We start from the raw sequence: 12,328 nt of genomic DNA on the forward strand, positions 1-12,328 counted from the left end.
GTGAATTTTTACAAACCAAACAATCAATTGATACATTTGTTGTAATTAACTTTTCCTTGAGTAACGTTTTCAATGCAAGACTTTTACTTGAAACAGAGTATTTTTACTGAAGGATCTAAGTACCTTTTTCACCAAAGACATTTGGACATGTCACAGTAGGAAAAGCACAGGCGTAAATTATACATTAATGAGGGATGACTTCGTTCTTTAATGGTTTTAGTAACACCTGTGCGTTTCCTACAATGACAGCTCAAAATGTCTGCTGTGAAAAAGGTCTGTATAAGCAGTAAAAGTGCAAATAGACACTGTATTCAGCGTGAAGAGAAACCTCTGAGATGCTTTGTTGGTGCTAACTTTAGCCGTCTTCAGCATCGATCAGTCAGTGGGTGGGAGGTGCCCGAAAGAGGATGCAGTGATGTTTCTGTCTGCTGCTCGCCAGCATCCATCACACAGCAGATCTGCTGCTGAGACAAGAAAGACAGACACAAGACAGGAAAGAGCTGTTTGCGGAGGGCGGGAGCTGCTTCACTGACAACGCTTGGAAACATTTCTTATAAGAGAAATAAATGCAGTCTCTTCTGATGCAACAGTGCCAACAGTGTATCATTGGCCATCTTGTTTTGAGGCTTTATGTTTACTCCCTCCTGTGAATGTTTGGGTGTGTAGACATCAGGGTTGACTTACTGTCAGATTTATTTATAATTTAATTTAAAATGTATATTTTGATTTCAGTTTAGAATTAGTTTTCAACGAGGGCTTACTTAACTCATCTATTCCTTAAATTTGATTAATTATGTAGCTTCACTTAAGTTGTTATTTCAATATTTTAGTCAAGATACTTTATACTTCTACTTCACCACAATTCAGAGGCAAATATTGTACTTTTTACTACATGACATTTATTTGATAACTTTGCTTACTCGTTACTTTGCAGATTTAGATTATTAATACAAAATATAAATCAACTAATAAATTATGGTTATTAAAGGTTAAGGTACCAAGTATATGAATTGTTGTAATTAGCTCCACCTTTACAAGCTGCAACGTTAAAGTGATGCTGCTCCACTGTCAAACCACTCTGTCGCCTCTCTCCATGTTGCTGTCATGTTCGACAGCTGGACTTTCTGCTCTCTCACTGTGTATTTCTGACAATGCCTGAAGTCTGCACAAGTAAACACAAGCACATGTTACCACCGCACGATCAACACTGGTATGCAAAGGACATCTGCTGTCACTTAGGTGTACCCGAGTATACGAGCAGATGCTGCTGAATGCACACACACACACACACACAAATATGTCTGCTGTCACATGTAGCTAACACAGCTGCCACAGTCCTTACAGAGTGCACCTGTGACGGGTGTGTTTGCTACAGTGTCATGTTTTCTGACATCACGTCCTGACTGTTTACAGCATAACTGAAGTGTAACAGGACCGACAGAGACGACTCAACCAGCAGAGTAAGATAGAGTGTGTGTGAGATAATGTGTGTTTGCACATTGTCTGATGTATAGTGTTTAGAAATTATTGAAAATATTATACATTAGCTGTAGTATTGAAATCAGCAGAGGTGGAGGAAGTATTCACATCCTTTACTGAAGTAAAAGTACTAGTATTAGTACCGCTGCACCTCAACCAACTGCAACAATATAACTCCTGCTAATTATGCAATATATATAGTATTTTCTGCATTGAGTAGTTTTACTTTTTGATACTGCACATTTTCCTAATTATACTTACATACTTTTACTTTCAAGGCTTTTACATGTAACAGTGTTGTCACAGTGCTATTTTGTAACAGACTACAACTAATGATTATTTTCATTATGGATTAACCTGCTGATTATTTTCTCCATTAATGGATTGATTGTTTGGTTTGTAAAAGTTCAGAAAATAGTGAGAAAAGCCGTCACAATTACCCAGAGCCCAAAGACGCACCTTCACAATGCTTTATTTTGTCCAAGCAACAGTTCAAACCTCAAAATTATAAAGAAAATCAATTCATATAATAGATATAATTTAAGATGGAACCATTAAATTTTTTTACATGAAAATGATCAATTTTCAAAATAGTCACCAGTTGATTTTCCGTCAATTAACTCATCATTTCAGCTCTACTTCTTTTTCATTTGTTTTATGTGTAAAAATCTTAATTTGTAACGTAACTAGTAACTAGTAACTAGTAGCTGTCAGACAGATGAATGTAGTGAATATATAATATTTCTCTCTGAACTGCAGCTGAGTAGAAGTAGAAAGTAGCATGAAAAGAAAAGACTCAAGTAAAGTACAAGTACCTCAAATATGTGCCTAAGTACAGCACTTGAGTAACCACTGGTTATCAGAAGGTATAATGTCAAAGGTCAAAGGTCAGAAAGTCAGCTCATCCACATACTTACTGATTTTAAGCTGCCAGTCGATCAAAAGCTTTTTCAGCATAACAAATTAGAAGATTAGGTTTTCTTTCTCCATCATTAGCATACTGAATCTGCCAAGCTGTTATGTAGATTTCTGGGTTTGTGCCCATGCCAGAAAAACACACAGAAATGAATCACAAACAACAGCTCATGATATTATATCATATGTTGAGTGATGGCGGCTTTAACAGAGCCAGAAGAAACAAAAACCACAATATGAGACTGGACGTGGGTCAGATTTTACATTTCAGTTCAGTTTAATGCTGTATGTTGACATTGTACAGTCATGATGATGATGATGTTGTGCTGTGATCTCAGCTGCCAGACGTCATGGCAACCTTAAAGCTGAACATGAAGATGTCAGTGCGTCACACACCTGCCCAGTGGGAAGCTCCCACACCCTAACCCACAATAAAACGAAAACGTATTAGATAAGCTCACCTGCTGTTATTTCAAAAATGTATTGAATGTCAAAGGATACAGTGGCTCAATATAATTATTAAAATGAGCACTGAAACAATCTATTATGGGAAAAAAGTCTTGACTCAGGGTCCACTTGCTATTTTTTTCTGCATCTCACAGTCTTCCTCATCAGGTGGAGCTTGCTCGGTGACCATAATCACTCATATCTGCTGAGGAAGATCGTGAGATGTGGTTGAAAGTTCCAGACAAAGCTAGTAAAAGGACCTTGGGCTTTTTTTTGGTCAAACTGCTGTTTATAATGTTGAGAATGAACTGTCACACTTAACGTAATCTATTTGTAATTAAATCTACCAAGGAAGTTTGGATAAATGTTATCCTGTCTAATTGATGGTTTAAATTATAAAGCTAGAAAATAATGTGACACTGCTGACTCATTGAGCAAAATACACACCTGTTAGTCAAGACTAGAATCAAACAATCGTCTGTCACTGAGCTCCACAGATATCTAAAGACAACCCAGATAGACTAAACACTTTCAGAAATCCTCCTTTTACTCTCCTCCTTTTCATTTCCTATAAAGCAGTTAACCTTTACACCGGATGAGTCCAATCAGACAAATCTCCGCCAAAGCCCAGCAGTCAGTCCCCGTGCCCCGGATATTAGTGCTGACACGTATCCATTTAAGTGTTTTGCCCTGTGAAAGCGCCCATTATTCATCAGACAACCTTGTGGTATCCTGAAGAGCTGCTCAGTCCCTTCAGCCTGAGCTCCCCCGTGGACGTCGATGTGTTCGGCATGTTGTTGTAACAGTAGGCGCTGGAGGAGAGGCTGCAGGCGCTGCAGTCTCACGGCCCACAGACCAAGCCCTCTGACCAGAGTTTATTTCTGCAGGGCCCCACCGTTTATTTTCACGAGGGTATTAATGTCCATTTTGATATGCCTCTTGTGTTATTTTAGATGAGTCATTGGGGAACGTGTGGGTACATGTGAGAACAGTCTGTGCCTGTGCGAGGGATTGTGTGTGTGTATGTGTGTGTGTGTGTGTGTGTGTGTGTGTGCATTTGTTCGCCAGAAAACAAACACTCATATGATAATGTAGGCTTCTGTATCCTGTTGAGCCGAGAAGCTTGTTTCTTTATCCGTAGTCACCAACGCGACCAAGACAAGATGAGAATAGACTGTGAAGGGGAACATTTTGAGCTTTGTAAACAGTACATAATAGTTGTTTAAATAATAACATGGCTGCAACAAAATAAGCTTCGTAAGTGTTCATTGTTTTCTGTGTTGGGTAGTGAGAGAGAAAAAACATGGACAGTAGATTTGTCTGTTCGTCCCTCTGACTCCTGCAGTGTCAGGCCGGGGTTAGATGGGGGGGGTCCCAAGTCCCAGGGAGAAGAGAAACCTCTTTCAGGCCCTGAAGAGAGGCCTTGATCTGGCCTGCTGTCATTCTCAGCCCTGAAGAGTCAAAGAGCTGGAAATGACTCCCAGAATTTCCACATCTTTCTACCTGCAGTTGTGTCCTGGCAGCAAAATTTAAATGAAGGCCATGAAAATGACTTTTACTCTGAAGAAACCATGGCTGTATTATAAGAACCAGATTACGGACTCAGACGTCACCCGTTGGATTGTGGACCTCCGTTTTGAAGCCTTGAGTTTGGCATTTTGGCCGTCGCCATCTTGGATTTTTGGAGCCGGAAGTGACCATATTTGGACAAGAGGGTGGAGCTGCCGATCTGAGAATGAATACACTATGCACGCCCACCTATACTAGCAACCTATTTTACTCTAAATGGGACCGTAATTTACTAAATGAACACCATGCTGTATTGAAGAAGAAAGAAACTAGCATAGAGACCATAAACTCATTAGGAAAATGTTTACTGAATCAAGTGAGTAGTGGGGTCATTTTCTCATAGACTTCTATACAATCGGACTTTTTGCAACCAGTGGAGTCGCCCCCCTGCAGAGTTAAAGGACGTGGTGTCACTTTTCAGACCTGGAATTGGTCTGAACCAAAGTCGTGGACAGACCAACATAGAGACACATTGCTAGCGTGGCTAAAAACATACATAGATCAGCTTGTGTAGCCTCATCTTACAACACTGAACAATCTCATCCTCACTCACCTTTTCTCTAATAATTCTCTCCTCTTGTGTCCTAAGCAGCAGCTCCACACAACTGTCGCTGACTGCAGACCGGTGCATGCTGGGACTGCAGTCGCCTCGATCATGAATAGACCTCTGTGTCACAAACAATAACCTCTGAATACACAAAGAAAATGTTGTTGTTTTTTTACAAGTGAAAATGAATAATTAATATGGTTTGAATAGAGTGAAAAGAAAAGAAGTCACGTCTTCTCAGCTTCTCTTCAGACTACAAACACATGAACTCTCTGAGCTGTTGTTGTGTATATGTGTGTGTGTGTGTGTGGCAGCTAACAGTACAGATGACAGTGTGTTATGGAGATCAGAGCTGAGCCAGACTGACGGTCTCTATCAGGGACGACTGGAGGACGTTGCAGTCATTGTGATAATAGAAGAGGTGGCTGTAATCCCTTTTGTCCTCTCCTTGTCTTCCTCTCTTACTCCCTTACAATTATAAAACATGTGCTCATGCATCTTTTTTCTCTCCCTTTATTCAGTCCATATCTTGTTTTTCAGCTGCAGAGTTAATGCAGGGAGCTGTTCACCTTCTATCCTCTCCCCGTCCTTTGCTTCGAGCCATCAGGTGCATCAGGACAGCTGCTCGGCTGATTGGGCTCCAGAGCGATGGATTGAGAGGCAACTGCCAAATATTGATTGCCAGCAAGCCTCTGACCTTAACAAGAGATGGCTTTGAGTAAAAGCCGTTTGTCAAATTCTGCTATAATATTATCTGCGCTGCTGCTCAGCCTTCTGTTGGGTTTTTGCAAAATATTGACTCAGGGTGATTAAGAGAGCAAAGTATCCTGACAAAACATCATGCTGAATGCCAGAGAGAAGCTGAAATAATAAGTTGTCGATAAAATTAGGAGATCCTTGTTGCTTTTGGAGAAAAGGTTAGTTCACCTAACAAATGTCTTTCTCATAAAACACCCATCATGTTCTCTGTTACCGAGCTACCAGGAGCAGGTTTTGTTCCCCTTTTGGTCCAGTCTGAACCTGTTCCAGTCAGTCGATGGTGTACCAGCAGGAGCCCCCTCCCTCCCCTCCCCTCTCCTCTGTTTATATCTGTCCTTGAAGCAGCAGTACCGCCATCATCTTTGTCCCAAGCCTCCAGTTTCGTCCTCCAAGGAATTATGGGCTTGTCTGTCACTTCCTCAGTCGCTTTCTCCTTTATCTCTCTGAGCGAGACTGGAAGCAAGCACAAGCAAATCAGCCGATAGCTTCCAGAAATTCATCAGCTATATGAACATTGTTTTAACCGTCATTGTCATTCTAAGAGCTTATTTTAGAAGAGAAAAATCAACAGAACAATTTGTGGATTTTTCCATTGTGAAAGTTAATATATTATGTGTCTTAAAAGTGATTTAAATATGCCACTGATTTGTGAGAAATGTGAGATTTAAGTTAATAAAAATGCTTGAAAAGGTACTTAAATATATTGATTCTACCAGTTGCACGGAGTTCAATTTACTCATCACATGGAGCTCTACTCAGCCTGTATTTAATTGTAGTCTTCAGTCCCAACTAACGCTGACTCAAGTGACGTCACTTGAGGCAATTTATCAGACTTCATGCAGCTCCCTCTGGAGTCACAAAAGACTCACATGTGCTGTAGTGCTCCCCGAGACCTGTAAATGGGCTGGATGTGTGTTCCCCTTTAAGTAGAACCTTTAATACAGTAAGTCCAAATGAAGTGGTTTCAATTTAATGCAACTGTAGTGTACTATCTCTGAAAAGACAAAAAGTATACTTTTCGAGTACTGAGTATGCTCAGAGTATTTCAGAAGATTTATTATGATTCCTGGCCGGCTGCCCGTCACCCACAGTCGAGAGTTTGGCTGGTGGCGGATTGTAATTTCCTTCCTTGTGTTTAAGGTTGAGTGAAGGTCACTGAGGAACACTTCCTTTTCTGTCTGTCTCATTTCTGCAGTGCAGACAGACCCTCTGTGCTGCACTTTTAGCTCTTTGTTTATTAAATTTAGAGGTCAGGTAAGAGAGGGGAACCAGAGCTAAAAGGGTTTAATTAACTTTAATCAGTGAATCAATGCACCTGTATCAATACATCCCGCTGACTCACTTTCTCCGTTGGGAAAATAATAGTCACTACTGACATTTTTATTTCCTGCAAGTCATAAACCCTCTTTTGTCTGCTTCAGCTACCCTCTTCTCACACCTATCTCCTGTGTCTCTTTAGCAGCGTGTGGGTGTGTTTGTACAGCAGGTTGTAGCTGAGCAGTGGGAACAGTTAATGACCAGAGTAGATAAAACTCACACAGTTTCAGCCCCTCGTGTTGAAACGTTAATTATAACAGAGTAACACTGCTTTCTGTTGTTGCTTTATTTCAGCCATGCTAGCAGCTTGGCTCTATGGATGGCAATGTCGGTCTGTCCTTCAGTCGGTCCACCACTTTGGTCCAGACTGAAAAATCTCAACAACTATTCATTCTGTCTGAATCCTGACAACTTTAACGATCCTCTGACTTTTCCTCCAGTGCCACCATGAAGTTCACATTTGTCTTTTTTTTGCCATAAAATTTAGTAGGCTCCTCACATTCATGTCCCCCTCAGGATGAACTGACCTTTAAAGCTCCCTTAACCCTTTATCCCATCAGCAGGTCAAATTTAAATGTGTCCAATAATTTCGTTTATGTAAATATCTGCAAAGCTAAAGACATTCCCATCAGTCTCAGCTGTACTTTGTGTTTAGTGCTAATTAGCAAATGTTAGTATGCTAAAATACTAAATTAAAATGGTGAACATGGTACCTTCTTAACATCAGTATGTTACCATCGTCATTGTGAACATGTTGCCATGATAGCGTTCAGCTAAGTTCAGCTTCACAGAGACTCTTAGTCTTGATTCTGTCTTCTTTGGGACCATGGATGTATAAATATTTAAAGTTCAGGCACTTGCTGACGGGATCCAAACACATACACAGTTACTTTGAGTCTAATCATAGCTCAAGTGTCCATAAAGCAGTTAAAACTTCATCCTTTAAATAAAATTCATCCACTGCTTCACCTCTCATCTCCTCTCTCTTTGCAGCCTCTTTTCTGTCAGTGTCCCACTTTATCACACAAGTGATTTGGAGAGGTTATACATAAAGTCAAGCTAATTGATTTAGCTTAAAATCCTCTCAGTGAATTAGCTCGTCAGGCTGCTTTTTTTCAGCAGTGTGACCTCTCCGGCTTCTTAAAATGAGCATAAAATGAGATGACTAATCCACTTCAATTTCTCATAATATATATATATATATATACCTGCCAATTGCAATAACTTTCACTAAAGGGTGTTGAGTAATTGCTCTATTTTGTAACTCGACGATTCTTTGATTCAATTATATGGGTGCATCATTGCCTGTGACAGCATGACATTGGGCGTTTATTCCTCACATTTTTCTGCATTTCTTGGTAGTTAGTCTTTGATATCTTAGTTGTCAGTCAGAAGCTGCTGCAGTGTGCATTATGTTGTACTCTTTTCTCTCTTTCTGACAGGTTGGGTTTCAGCATGACACTGTGTGAAAGAGGACGGCTCCTTTACCTCAGAGAGCCTTCCACCCACCCTGGCCCTGTCATCCAGCGTGCATGTAGGTTTGCTGCATGTTTGTCTGCTTTTGACAGCTCTTAGTTTGCAGTTTCTCCCTCACTTTATGTGCTCAAGTTTTTCATTCAAACTGCTCTCAGCTGTCAGAATCCTACTTCACACGCTTCCTTTCAATTCATCACTCCAACTTTTTTCAACTCATCTGCCATGAAATCCCCACTGAAGGTTTCTCTGGAGTTTCAGTGGTTGTCAATGTAATTCTGTCTCTGTCTTTTGTACAAAAACTTACTTGTGAAAGTGGATTTTTATCAATATCATAGAACTCTTTGTCCATACTTCTGTCTAAATGGTTGAGAAACATCCAGAACGTGAGCATGAAAAGCCCCTGCTCCCTCAACAGAGGACTGCAGATGACCAGGAGCAACTGATCCGGTATCAGTTTTTCACCTCATCATGGGATACAGACTCTAGATTATTTTGACAGTCTGACCTGGAAATAGAGAGAACAAAACCATCTTTGACCTTTTAAAGTAATCTGCAGGCGTATTGAAATGCTGTTGTGTGGCGCCCCCTGTTGCCCATCGCTAGTAGTAGTTATAATAGTAGTATATAGTAGTATAGTATATATAGTAGTAGTAATATAGTATTATTATACATTATTATTTTTATATTATATTATTAGTTCCGATTAATATGTATTACTCACAGAGCTGGTACAAGCTGGAGGAAGATGCTTTCACTGATGTACTGAGAATTAGGAAATATCATGGATGCGTACGACTGGCTGATTTAATGCTTTACATTACAGGGCTGATTCAATTAGGAAATGAATCTGTAAATGTTTTGATAATTGATTAATTGCTCAAAACATTTTTCATGCGAAAGAATTGCCCAGAATTTTCATCTTTTATTTGTGTTATATAATAGTAAATTGAATATCTTTGGGTTTGGGGCTACTGGTTGGACAAAACAATCTGACATCTGAAGACATCACATTGGACTATTTTCACTATTATCTGATATTCTTTAGAACAGATGTTTAATTGATTGATGAATTAATCGAGAAAACAATCATCAGAGCAATTGATGATTAAAACATTCATTAGCTGCAGCCCTTCTTTACATTGTCACTTGCCTTTCACGTCTCTCCTTGTATCTTTGATCAGTGCAGCAGCTCGGGTCGCTCTTCACGCTGCACTGGGATTTATCACAGCGAGCTGCCCATCCTGTTTCCAGTCCTCACGGTGACACTCACCTCGAGGGAGGCCGTGGCAAGGTTGCAGAGAGAGTCGGTCGTTTTCCTCCAGCACTCCTTCCCCTCACCGCAGCAGCAGGTCAGACAAGGTGACGGCTCCCTGCTGACTGTGATTCATGGGTGTGCTAGGCAGCATTTAATGAGAGAGTAACTCAACCCTTTTATCACACCGAGTGCTGAAATAACAAATGAGCAGCAGAGGAAAGAAGGCAGTGGGTTTGGACTGAGCTGGTTAGTGCGTCATGGTTCACTTTATAATGGTGGTTCAATGTGTAATCGGCTGTTTTATGTGATTTGCTTGTGTATGAGCAGATGACCTGCTGCCTTGCAGGTCAACGAAATAAGTAAAAAGCCAGAACAAACAGTCAAACAGCATCATTGCACTGGACATCACAAACACAGCAAGTGTGTGTGTGTGTGTGTGTGTGTGTGTGTGTGTATGGGTTTGTGAGAGGGTGTGTGTGGGTCTTTCAGGGCCAATAAAGTGATTCAATTTCAATCAAAAATCAGAAAGTGACTTTTCTTCAGATTCCAGAAGTTTGGACAAAACAAGTGTCACTTTGGACTCTTTGGGTGATTGTGACGGCATTTTTCACTTTTTTTCTTTTGAATTTCTACAAACCAAACAATCAATCTAGAAAATCATAAACAGATTAATATGTTTAAGTAAATGCTCTGAAGACTTCCTCCTGCACTTTAGAGTCTAGATGATGACTCGATTAATCAATGAAATGATGGGTAGATTCATTAACAATAGAAATAACCGTTGCAGTCCTCCAGCCGACCCTCTAAAAGGTGGAGAGGGAACTTTAATGAGGGCTCTACTTCTCCTCACAGAAGAGCGCTGGGGGACGTCAAAATGGGTTGTTAGAGGAGGTGAAGTGGCAGTGGGGGCCCATTCATAAATTCAGCCTGCATAGTACATAGTAAACTGATACACGTGTGTCTTTGTGTTACTGTAAGTGCCTCTTCTCATACTTTGCCCTGTTCTGTGAGAGTTTGGGTGGAGCTAAAGTATGTAGACAGAAACTGAGAGTGTTACCTCCCCACGTTTTTGGTTTGAGACGCCTATTACATGTCTACTTGCTGCCTCTCATCACAGATTACATACTGTATGTCTGCCAAGTGTCAACAGTTAGCCAAAGATGAACTTTCCCTTCTTAGACTGATTGATTTTGATATTTTTATAGGCCTAACATGGTCAGATTATCCATTAATTCACAGAAAGAAAGACAACAAGTTGGAGCAAAGTCTGAGAAATGAATGGCAGAAATCTCACAACCTCTGAGATTTAACCCCTATGACCCCTTTGGATGAAACCACTGATCTAAAGCAACAGTAATAATTTGATTGGAGTAATGGGGTTAGTTAGGAGGACGTGATTGGAGCAGAGTGGGACCAGGAAAGAGAGGCTGATGTTGTATACAAGATTAAAGCGAACTCAAATTGATTTAGGACCTAAAGAAAACAGAACCCAGCAGCTGTGTATTACAGTAAGTCACATTACATAACATTTTCTGGAGATTAGCTTTAGTTAAACAAAAGATGGTCATTCAGACGCCCTGCTGAGATTGTCTTCTTCTATATGCACTTTAATTTGTTTTCAGAACAAATTGTATACTCAGTGGATGGATTTCCCTTTGTGATAATAAATACATCTTCTGGAAATACAAAAAAAAAAAAGACACAGGCTTCTACAGAACGATCTCTACTGCAGCACAACAGCAATGCTGGAGCTGCTGTTTAAGAAAATGAGGGTAAATGCAATCTGGGATCGGAATTAAATCAACACATCATGTTCTTTGTGTTATAAAAGGAAAGTACATCAAAAACGTGTGCCACAATTCAGCCCTTTTTTTTTGTTAAATTGCAGTTTATCTCCAAATTGCTTCTGTACTCCAGAGCTCCAGTCATTTGGCAGCTGCTTAAGACTTCCCCCCCCCCTCTTTAATTACGCGCAGTGCATTTAACTGTCAGCTCAGGTTTGGCAGTCTGTCTGCTGTCTGCTAAATAAAACATGAAGCATCTATTTCTGTCCTCTCCAAAAACCCTGTGCTCAGGAAGTGACTGCTGCTGCTGTTTACCTGCCTGTTGTCTGTCGAAGACACATCAGTTACATCGTTTGATTTGCCTGAGCTTTCATTAATGACCTTATGTTTTCTTCTGCAACAGATATGTGAACACCATTTCTATTTGTTCATTTATGAATGCAAATATTTAATGAGGATGGTGAAGCCTCAGTTATTGAATGATTGTATTGGGATACTGGTTGAATGAGTGGCTCTTCATCCCTCTGTATGAAGTGACTGTTACCTTCAATTGATGGAAAGTCAAACGATCACAAAGAGACACCAAACCACCACAAAATGACACACAGCGACTAGAGTGACTACAAAGTGATTTAAAATGACCACAAAGTGATGCAGAGCGATTATAAAGAGAAGCAGAGTGACTGCAAAGTGACACAGGGGGACTACAAAGTGATGCAAAATGATCACAAAGCGACACAGAGTGACTGCAAAGTGATGTAGAACTACCACAAAAACAAA

Source organism: Enoplosus armatus, chromosome 17, assembly GCF_043641665.1.
Source record: "Enoplosus armatus isolate fEnoArm2 chromosome 17, fEnoArm2.hap1, whole genome shotgun sequence".
In the NCBI taxonomy this organism is placed as follows: Eukaryota; Metazoa; Chordata; class Actinopteri; order Centrarchiformes; family Enoplosidae; genus Enoplosus; species Enoplosus armatus.